At 43.5% G+C, this 11,572-nt stretch overlaps 2 non-coding genes across 2 annotated transcripts; both read left to right on the top strand.

Annotated features, from left to right (window-relative positions):
• The first annotated feature begins 7,425 nt into the window (after positions 1–7,425).
• Positions 7,426–7,560, top strand: LOC138750067 (small nucleolar RNA SNORA18). Its single transcript, XR_011349057.1, has one exon. It is a non-coding gene; the product is annotated as a small nucleolar RNA SNORA18 (small nucleolar RNA).
• A 787-nt stretch (positions 7,561–8,347) lies between these two features.
• On the top strand, positions 8,348–8,487 carry LOC138750066 (small nucleolar RNA SNORA8). Its single transcript, XR_011349056.1, has one exon. It is a non-coding gene; the product is annotated as a small nucleolar RNA SNORA8 (small nucleolar RNA).
• Positions 8,488–11,572: the final 3,085 nt, after the last annotated feature.

The following is an 11,572-nucleotide window of genomic DNA, read 5'->3' as shown; positions in this document are numbered from 1 at the left end:
GCCTGCTGCATCATTGATTGTCACACCACTAAAAATGATACAAAGTTGGATGGCAATGCTGGCTATGAGAGGCTTCAGAGGTCAAAGACAGATTAAAGTTGTGTCTGATAGAATGTAGAAAACTTGAGGCTATCCACTGATCAAAAAAAAGCAGGTTTTTTTTTGTTTTAAATGGAGAGAGATTAAAACTTATCAGTGTTCAGAGGGTCTGTCCAGAAAGCACTGAATTTAACAGTAAACAAGATTCACAAAAGCAAACAGTATGCTGGCCTTTGATGTAAGAAAGAGAATGTAAGAGTTGTATGGAGTCTTGGAGAGACTACTTCTGGAACGTTGGGTGCTGATCTATTCTCCTTATCAGAGATATATACTTGAAGTAGAGAGAGTGTAGCAAAGATTTAATAGATTCATTCTTGGGATAATAGATTTATTGTATGATGAGATTGTGATGCAGCGTCCTCAACGAATGCATCACAGTATGATGTGGTTGCTGCAGAAAAATAGATCGGAGATCAATCCACATGATAAATAGAGTGGGAGAGAGTATCACTCCCTCCCCTCCCCCCACCCCCCCCCCCCCAACACATCGACATGATATACCAGGATTGTTGACTGAAGAGGGCATGCAAAATCATCGAAGACCCCTCCCACCCCACACATACTATTTTTCAGCTGCTCCTGTCGGGGAAGAGGTACAGGAGTATCAGAGCCAGCGCCACCAGGCTGAGGAACAGCTTCTTCCCACGGGCAGTGAGAATGCTGAATGACCAAAGGAACTGCTCACACTAACTATCCGAGACTCATTTATGAAATAATATTTATTTGTAGATAATAAATACTTGTCCTGCATATGCATTGTTTGTCTGACTTAAAACATTGAAACATAAAAATCTCATGGGTCTTGAGGTTAGATGCAGTTTATATTTCCTCTTGCCTCAATCTGAGATGTACAAGTAAAGGGAACAGCAGAATGCAAAATCAAGTTCAGATAATGAAGAATTGTGTAAAAGTGCAGGAAGGACTGGGCAATGCTCACAGCCTTGAACTATCTATTAGCAGCTTAACAAACTTTATTGTGTACATATCGGTAGCAATTTATGTGTACAATGGCTGCAGAGGAATTGATGGTGACGTCCTGATTACTACCCACTGAGCTGTTCGAGGCTGAGGTGCTCCAGATCGTTACACGACATGCCTGTAGGATGAGGTGCCTGGCCAAAATATACAAGTGTACCTGACAATGTATAAGAAGCAGCCGAGTAAAGAATGAAGCTCTGCAATAAAAGTACGTCATATAATTGTGAAAGTAATAGTACAAAGTGCCAGATCAGTCCCTGAATGGCTCAGTGATTACAAGTATCCCCTTCATTCCTGCATTGAAATCATGGAAATATCTTTGACATTTGTGAACTAGAAGATAAGGACAAATGTGCTCAGAACGTGACTAAATGTAAGCACAAGAATGAAATCCCGTTGGGAGAACTAATGCCAAATCCTCGTAGAAGATTAGCAAAATAAGTTGGGCTTCCCAGACAATGTACATCCCATTAAATGCAGTAATAGAGAAATCATAAAATAATTTCATCTCAGCCCCATCAGAGATTGTGCAAAATTACAAGATTATAAACTGTAGCATGAGGTCTGGGGACTGCAGATTGAAATTCTGTCCAGAATTGAAACTTGGCCATGTTTCTGGATCACATGTTTGGGGCTATTGCATTAGAGGACCTTCCCTGGTTACGAACACCCAATTTAAGGACACCCTGCATGAAATAAATATTTGGATGACCCATGAAATGTCTGGAGATGGGTTTGCTATCTGTTGTGGAACTGCAAATATCTTCTACGGGGGAGGGGGGCAGGGGAACGGTGCATTTCCATGTGCCTTCTTCCCCACTCCAGAGCTGCAACTAAAAGGGGTTGGGCTGAGCTGGGAAGACTGACTAGACTCACTGAATCAGTGATGCCAGCTTCTCTCCCATCACAGCTATTTCCTTGATCCTCGCCAACATGCTGATTTTATTCATTCGTGCCTTACATCGCTTACCAGCAGAACCCTGTTCATAACCTAGGGACTTCTTCGCATGACCCTATCCAAATCTAATTACTAACAATTGAGAGCTACTGTTCAAATGGCCTTGCAACATATGAAGCTCTATAAATCTCTGGTGCGACCACACTTAGAATATTGCATTCAGTTCTGGTCCGCTCATTACAGGAAGGATGTAGAAGCTATGGAGAGGGTGCCAAGGAGATTTACCAAGAAGTTGCCTGGATTGGAAAATAAATCTTGAGAGGTAAGTTGAGGAAAGCAAAGGCTTTTCTCCTTGGAGCTTAAGGCTAAGAGGTGATTAATAGAGGTCAACAAGATTCTGAGAGGACTAGATAAGCCAGCACTTTTTTTCCCAGGGCAGGAGTAGCAAACACTAGAGGACATCTGTAAAAAAGTAAAGGGAAGAACATTTAGGGGAGACATCAGGGGTAAGTGCCTGGAATGTCCAGCCAGGGTTGGTGCTAGAGGCTGGCCCATACAGGCATTTAAGAAACACCTTTGACGGGCACATAGATGAAAGAAAAATTGAGGGTTATGAGGCAGAAGAGTTTAATTTTTTTTGGTAGTAATAAATAGGTTGGCACAACATTGAGGGCCAAAGGGCCTGTACTGTGCTGTAGTGTTCCATAATTATAGCCTCCCAAATTTAAAGGAATTTTAACCAGTTGTGCACATCAACAGCAGGAAGTATCAATGGACAGAGATACACATGGACCACAAGTTGTAGAGCACGAAAACAGGTCCTTTGGCCCACTGTATCTTTACTGATATGCCTATCTATACTAGTCCAACATGACTTCATTAATTTTCTATCCTTCCATGATTTGTTCATTTAAGTGCCTTTCCAGATGCTTTTTAACACTGTTCTTGCCACAATCAATCTTCTGGCAACTTATTCCAGATACCAACTACTCATTGTGAGAAAATTGACACCCCTCACATCCCCTTTAAAACTCCTCCTTCTCACTTTAAATCTATAACCTCCAGTTTTAAACACCCCATGGGAAACAGATTCTGGCTATTGTTGGAGACACTCAGCAGATTGAAGCAGTGTCTGTGTGAGGGAAGGAATGGCCGATATTTCATGGTAAGACCCAGCATCAGGTCTGCTCAACCCACTGAGTTCTAATAGTTTATTTTGCCTGCATATCAGAATCAGAATTTATTGTCATGAACAAGTCATGAAATTTGTTTTGCAGAAATATCACAGAGCAAACGTACATATTATAACCATCTTACACCATTACCATAACTAAGGAAACAATAATAGTCCACGAAAAGTAAGGCAGCGTCGTTGGGTCATTGATCATTCAGGAATCTGATGGCAGCGGGGAAGAAGCTGTCCTCGTGCCGGTGAGTGCTCGACCTCAGGCTCCCGGACCTTTTCCCCAATGGTAGCAGAGTGAAGAGGGAGTGGCGGGGTCTTTTGAGGGTAGAGGCTGCTTTTTGAAGCCACCGCCTCAGGTGGATGCCCTCGATGGGGTGAAGTCTGGTGCCTGTGATGGGGCAGGCTGAGTTAACAACCCCCTGGAGTTTATTCTTGTCCTGAGAGCTGGCGCCTCCATACCAGGCAGTGATGCACCCAGCCAGGATGCTGTCCTGCATTCTGGATTTCCAGGTTTAAACTGCATGGGTTATTGGTTTAATGGACATTCGCTCATCATTGCTTCTGGGTTAGTATCTTTCTTTGGCTTGGCTTCGCGGACGAAGATTTATGGAGGGGGTAAAAAGTCCACGTCAGCTGCAGGCTCGTTTGTGGCTGACCAGTCCGATGCGGGACAGGCAGACACGATTGCAGCGGTTGCAGGGGAAAATTGGTTGGTTGGGGTTGGGTGTTGGGTTTTTCCTCCTTTGCCTTTTGTCAGTGAGGTGGGCTCTGCGGTCTTCTTCAAAGGAGGTTGCTGCCCGCCAAACTGTGAGGCGCCAAGATGCACGGTTTGAGGCGTTATCAGCCCACTGGCGGTGGTCAATATGGCAGGCACCAAGAGATTTCTTTAGGCAGTCCTTGTACCTTTTCTTTGGTGCACCTCTGTCACGGTGGCCAGTGGAGAGCTCGCCATATAATACGATCTTGGGAAGGCGATGGTCCTCCATTCTGGAGACGTGACCCACCCAGCGCAGCTGGATCTTCAGCAGCGTGGACTCGATGCTGTCGACCTCTGCCATCTCGAGTACCTCGACGGTTAGAGGCTACTTGCAAACCTCCAGTAATGTGGCTTGTTTTGCTTTTCTGGACTGATCCATGCAGGAGTGAGACAGCCTCGTAAGGACTGTTCATGGAGACATGAGGAATGATAGGACTGCAGTAAAACCCCTCCTGATGACGCCGCTCCTCCTCCTGCGGCGGGGTCCAGCCAGGGGGCGAATCCCGGCCACTGCGCCTGCGCGCGAAACCGCTGCAAAGCCTCATGGGCCTGCTTGAGAAGAGCAATAATAATTAGAAATAACTAACAGACGGGTAGGGTTTCGGGCGGCCGGTAAATTGGAGGGCGAGCAGGAGAAAAAAATTATCGGGGGTCAGGGTCGTGAGGGGGGGGGGGGCGGACGCCGTGAGGGTATAAAAGGGCGGCGCTCGCCGCCGTTCGGTCTCATTCGCTGCTGGAGTCGGACGGTGAGGGAGGCTCGAGCTGCGGGCTCGTCGGTCACGTGCTCGTCGCCCACGACCTGGAGGCTTCCTGGCCTTCTTCCCCCGTCGTGTTTGACCCACTGCGACCTTCAACCCCCACCCCGGCCGGCGACCCCCCCCACCCCGGCCGGCGACCCCCCCCACCCCGGCCGGCGACCCCCCCCACCCCGGCCGGCGACCCCCCCCACCCCGGCCGGCGACCCCCCCCACCCCGGCCGGCGACCCCCCCCACCCCGGGGACCTTCCCACCCCGGCGACCCCCCCACCCCGGGCGCGGACCTTCCCACTCCGGCGAACCCCCCCCACCCCGGGCGGGGACCTTCCCACCCCGGGCGGGGACCTTCCCACCCCGGCGACCCCCCCACCCCGGCGACCCCCCCACCCCGGGCGGGGACCTTCCCACCCCGGCCGGCGACCCCCCCCACCCCGGGCGGGGACCTTCCCACCCCGGCGACCCCCCCACCCCGGGCGGGGACCTTCCCACCCCGGGCGGGGACCTTCCCACCCCGGCGACCCCCCCACCCCGGCGACCCCCCCACCCCGGGCGGGGACCTTCCCACCCCGGCCGGCGACCCCCCCCACCCCGGGCGGGGACCTTCCCACCCCGGCGACCCCCCCACCCCGGGCGGGGACCTTCCCACCCCGGCCGGCGACCCCCCCCACCCCGGGCGGGGACCTTCCCACCCCGGCGACCCCCCCACCCCGGGCGGGGACCTTCCCATCCCGGCGGACCCACCCCCCTTTCGGCGTTGAATGGTATATCAGCCGGAGGAGGCCTCTCTCTCCCTTTTCCCTGGGCCGCTGACCCGCTCTTGTCGAGGGGAGGGGGCGAATGGATTGCGCCTGCTTTCCCCTCCCACTCCCGGGCCGCGGCCACAGTAACACAGGCTCTGCTTCCATCTCTGCAGCTCCCCATTGCACCGATGACAATAAGCCTGTAACAGATGGTGGGCGAGGGCCCTTATTCTCCCCAGTACAATCGCTCTCCTGTTCCTAAACTGGGTCGCAGATCCAGGTTCAGGACACTTGCTTCTCCCAGGGAATTACTTGAGCAGGGAATGGTAAAGGCAGCCACGTTGAATCCGTTTAAAACAGCAGCTATGCAAGTTCTCTTTAGTAATTCGGAGCAACTTGCTTGGCAAATGGGATATAATATACGGATGCATATAGTGAAAAGGCATTTGAGATGAAGACCACTGTTGCAATTTCAGAGGATTTGAGTTTTTTAATAAACTGTTTGCTTTGTAAAATTAATTATGCTAAATCTTTCTTCCTGAAGGAAATGGGTGCATCTTTTAAGTGCAATGAAGCTCTTGATTTTAAAAAAATATACGTTGGATTGAATTGCTTGAATCGGTCGCAGCAGTTTTCAAAAGTACAGGTGAGAGCTGCTACATTATGGAGTACCTTGTGGACCAGCATGCTGTTCAGAGTTTTGTCTTTTTCTGTGGATAGATCTCGGAACTGAGTGCTGAAAAGAAAACTTTCTTTGCAACCCATATCTGGTTATGCCATACCAGTTGTGTTACTATTAAGAATGGACAAATTTGATTTTAAGAATGCATTATTATTTAGCCATTTTTTGTCTATTCAATGCAATGTTGTTTTTTTTAGAATATATTTCAAATGGTAAGGTTTTCCAGTCTTACCACTTAAAGATGGGCAGCAAAAGTGTCGGGAACTGCAGAATGGTGACGAGAATACAGGGTAATTTGTTTGCTACAATAGTAACATTTGCATACAGTTTTTGTAGTGGTTTTCATCCTTCAACAGTAATTAGAATTGTAAATTAAAATACACATGTCATATTGACTTCTGTGTTTAAGCAAACCAGTTGAAGTGTAAATGAAATCTGGCTACTTGTTTTAAGTCCATCAACTGATACAGACCCAGGATCCACAGTTTGAAGTTGATAAACCATGAAATGAATGCCAGTTACCATCAGTGTTGCAATTTCAGAGGAATTGATTTTTGCTGTATTTGCTTTGTAAAAAAAATCTTCCTGAAGGAAATGGGTGCATCTTTACAGCACATGTTTACTTGACATGTAAGAAACCGGAGTCACTTTTTTGATAGTTTAGCATTCCCTGAATTTTTAACTGGCATTAAGTTGTATCTTTGTACTAAATTATTTAAAGTCTTAATTTTGATCACCCTTCCACTTGCCCCTATTTTTTTTAAAGTTATGATGAGTGCCATAATGTTCAACTGCTCTGATTGACAGTGAATGACCAGGCCTTCTGAACATTCTACAGGGTTAACTACTTTCAAATAACTGACATTTCGTGATGTGAAATTAATGTTTTGATATATTGGCTAAGGTTTAATGAATGTCTCTGACAATAGTTTCTGAATATACCCTTAGATGTTCAAGATGAGATCACTCCATCTGGTAGTCAGGATTTTGATGGCATCGTTGCTACTGAGGTGAGCATCTCAACTTAATCCACAGACTATCCTAGCCAAATTGGTGATGTGTTTGTAGCACCACAAGATTCAACAAGACACTGAAAACTGATTTTGCCACTCAATCTGGCAAATCGTGATTCTAAAATAGAGGGCAGGCGCGTGGGGGGAGCATTAAGAATAGTTTAGGTTTGGATAATATAAAAATGAAGACATAAAATTGCATGGCCATGAGGTTTGCAAATACAATTTTTTTTAGGGTGGGTCAGATATTGGAAAAGTCTAGTTTTGTAATTGTAGCTTGCTAATGTGACTGTTTTAAATGATGCTTGAGAATGGGAATGAGGCCTATCCCAACTATTTCTTTACAATAGATTTGTGTTGTTGGAAATGCCTCAAAGAATAAATTTGTAGTGTTTGCTTTACCCACTGGACTATAGTTGTTGGCCCATTTGGGATTAATCTACAAACAGTTGTTAGCCCATGAGAACAAATTTGACTGGGATTTGTTGGTAATTCAGAAAGAATTTCAATTGCACTGTCAGATTGTTTAACAAATGAATTTTGTTCTTAAGGTCTCAAATTCATCTCTAGTTCAAATCTTCAGCACAAGATGCATTTCTGGCAACCTTGAAGCACGGTAAGAGGTTGAAACCACGCTTTAGAAATGTTTGCTCGACAATGAGGGTATAAATATCATTTTGGTGCGGTAACTCAAATTTCAATTGGGTTTATTTCTCGTACTTCTCAAATCCAGTGGGCAAAGTCAGTTTAAAAACCAGTTTCTGAATGCCTCTCTTAATGTAAAATGACTTGATACTACGTAAGTGGGAGGGAGACATCATTTTCTGATTGATTGCAATTAAGGCTTGTTTTTAATTCTCATGTTAATTGTGTGAATGCCAGTTCTGTGGTGATGATTTTTATCTGTTCAACTGCTGTGTGAAAAATGGTGTGCATATTTAATAGGCTGAACAGAACTAGGGGTCAGTAGTTGACTTGGCTTTTCACAAATACATTGGGTCTAATTTTGTGCTTTATTTTAAAGGTTAAAAATCATTCCTCTCTGTTTTAAGGTATGTGTTTTATTCTTAAAGTCAGACTGAAAAGAGCTTTTATCATGAAATCAGCAGCTAGTTTTGTCAAGTGTATACTTGAATTCAAGAATACAGTACTTTAAACTTTTATTAAATGGTGACTTCATTTGCAGCACAACTTTTTACATGGATTAGAACTTAATGTTTGTCTGTTTCAAGAGTCATTGCACTATTGTATCTGCACCCAGCAGTACTTCCTGATGGGTTGTTCATAAGGTAGTGCTACAGTAATTTATCACTTGGCATCGTTGGTTGGCAAGCAAATTGAATGTTTGTTAACTTGGTATTTTTCTGTTGATACATTCCGGCCCAATCAATTTTAGACCTTTATTAGCTTGTGTCATAAAACTCACTTTGTTCACCTGGAATTTTATTTCTAGGCCTGTAAGTAATGTGTGTCAAGAGGCTGACAATCCCTATTGTTCTTGAACAGGTGAGTTGTGGGAAATTCTGCACTTTCTGTTGATTAATGTAACTGCTCATACTGAGCACTTGTTCAACCCGTTGAAGGGAAATACCACATTTGTGTAAAGTGAACTTATTTTTGACCCCAAAAATGTGGAATTGCCATATTGCATGTAAAAGTTAACTAGGGTTTTTCACAGATAAAAGTTGCAAATACCTGTACTAAATGTTACAATGAGGAAATTAATTTTTTTAGTTTTTATGTACAATTAGGTACTGTAATTACCAGTAGTGTAATTATGTGATGATGGTAGTATATCGCACTGCCATTTTTTGTGTAAGCTAGACCATTAAATTTACAGTACAACTCCAATTATGCCAAATGGTTGGGACTGGGTCCATTTTGGATAAACATTTTTTTTTCCTTCGGAGAACCCAGCAACATCATATCACTTTGAACAGTGTTTAAACAACAAGAAGGAAAGGCTTTTTAAGCATTAATATTTAATTCTCACCCCAAAAAAATGCTGATCACCTCTCCACTGAGAAACTGCTCCTAGTCGGGAACCAGAGGTCCCTGGTCAGTTTGGCTCTGTGGGGGGGGATTGGATAATCGGAGTTGTACTGTACTTTAATTACTGTAACTACCATAAAATTACCAACGCCTTAACGCACTTTATCTGTTTGCATTTTGCAATGTAAGCTGTCACAAGTAGGAACATTGATATTACCCTATAACTGAGAAACTACTGGGTATATCAAGATCATTGCATATGGTAATCTAAGATATGCATTTACATTACTTAACTGTCAGTACCATATCTCTGAATGGGTGCTTCATTAATTTAAAATTACTGAATGTTTGCACAATCCTTGATGTACTTATTGTTGGCAAATGTAAACACGGCGAGGGAAATCAGCTAGGCTGATTCGGCTGAAATGCATTAGTGTGAATTTGACTTTTACACAAGTATGTACAGCAAGCTGATGCAGTTGGCAAAATATCTTAAAATGGCTGGTCACTTACCAAGGCTATCAGAAATACAGTTTCTGGTCTGCTGTGCAGATGACCATAAAGTAAAGCAATCCCAGCTGGTTGTAGTTCTTTGTAATGCAATTAGTTGGGTACAGACAATTACTATCTTTCAGCTCAATTGACTTTTCCAAATATATTTCACAGGTAGTGATGCAACTTGGAGCTATGGATCATGTCCAAAATTATGTGGGGGGGGGGGGTGGATACTTTAATCTGAGCTTTAAATTCCAGGGTGCATTAATTATTCCTGTGGTGTTATTTACTGATGTGCACATTTTTACTTTGGACTGTCTAGGTTGAAGGAAGCTCTGAAGAGCAGAAGACATGAATAATTGAAAATTTTCTGTTTGAGGAAAAACTAGCTACCTATTCTTATGGTAATCTTTTCTAAATTATAAAATCTTGCAGTTAGTAGACGTGGGAAAAGGAAACCTTTTATTCAAGGAGAGGCATGATCTTGGTCATTTAAAAGGGGGGTTTTTTGGCATAAATCCATAAACTCTCAACGCAAAGACCAAAAAGTATAATCCTGTTTTTAGTGACTGCAGGCTTTTTGTGTTTTGCAGTCTATGCTTGCAGGATACACCATCTGTAGGCATCTTCAGTACCATAGGCTGCATCTTGAAGCACTAATTGTAATCCGAATGAGTGTCAATGTCACCGATTATGGTTTTTAAGTGTAGATTTGAGATACTGCTTTTTGCTTTGCAAGATTGTCAATTTCTGTATGCATTGTTTGCTCGTCTTGATCACTTGATTTTTGAACATCTTGGGGGCTCACATCAGTGTTTGGTTACAACTCTCTGGTAAAATGCTGTGCAATAGCTGCTACCCAACATTTCCATTCAGTTTTCTTGTTTGGGGTTGTATGCTTAGTAAATGGGTATTCAATTTCAAACAATTCTGAGATGTTTGTTTCTGCTTTTTTTTTTAGGGAGACTGATTCCTAGCAGCTAAAATGCATTGGAACTGCAAATTTGAAGTCTTTATAAATTGCTGCATCTCTAAAGGAAAGTATTAGCTGCCCCAATGGACCACCCCATTTACCATCCTACCCCCACAGTCGTTACTGGGGAGTGGGGAGATGGCTCATCCCTCCCTCACTTCCTTTTATTAGAAGACAGTGTTTTTATTAAATTCCTTCTTAACTGTACATAATTACCAAAGAAAAGTTTATTTTTTAAATTTATTTTTTATAAATGTACATAGTTCCAATTGAAAGTTTTAAATTTTTATGTTTTACTCAAATGTTTTTTCTACTTGCTACATTTATATTTTTATGATGTAATACATTGTAAGATGTGCAATAAAGTTTTTATTTAAATTTCAGTTAAAAGCCTGTTTGCTTGATGTGTTCACAAAATGGACATAGTAGCCTCACATAAAGCCTGGTGACCCTAAGCTGTAACACCTTGATGAGGAACTATCTGGCAGAGGGAGATCTGCAACCTTGATTCACTCTTCCAAGAAGTGCTCCTTATTAATCTCACATACAGACACAAAAGTGGTGCTAACTTCTTACATTTTTGAGGTTTTTTAAACTTAGAAGCTGTTTGGGGAAATTATTCCCAAATTTCTAGAACACAGTCTAAAAAGATTGAAACAGAAATGAGGAATTCTTTTCTGTTCTGAAATTTTATTCTCTGGACCACTAAAAATTTTTACGAAATGCCCGCAGTCTAAACTGAACTGCAGGTGATCCTCAGCGATGACTAATAAATGGGCGTATTGATACACAGACCTGACTCTTCTGGGTGCTAGCACAGGTCCTGAAAGCTTGCCGTCTGTCTGGAGACTGGTAATCCTAGGGAAACACTGAACTTAAATCTGTTCCATTGTTGTGGACATTTGTTCTTTGAAGAGATTTATATCCATGTATTATGAGTACCTGTCTGATTTCCCTAAAACATGGATCTTGTATATTATCCCTTAGAAATTGAAAGATATTT

The sequence above is a fragment of the Narcine bancroftii genome, chromosome 14 (assembly GCF_036971445.1).
Source record: "Narcine bancroftii isolate sNarBan1 chromosome 14, sNarBan1.hap1, whole genome shotgun sequence".
Lineage (NCBI taxonomy): Eukaryota > Metazoa > Chordata > Chondrichthyes > Torpediniformes > Narcinidae > Narcine > Narcine bancroftii.
The sequence above is the reverse complement of the archived record's forward strand: the minus strand, read 5'-3'. Positions and strand labels throughout refer to the sequence as shown.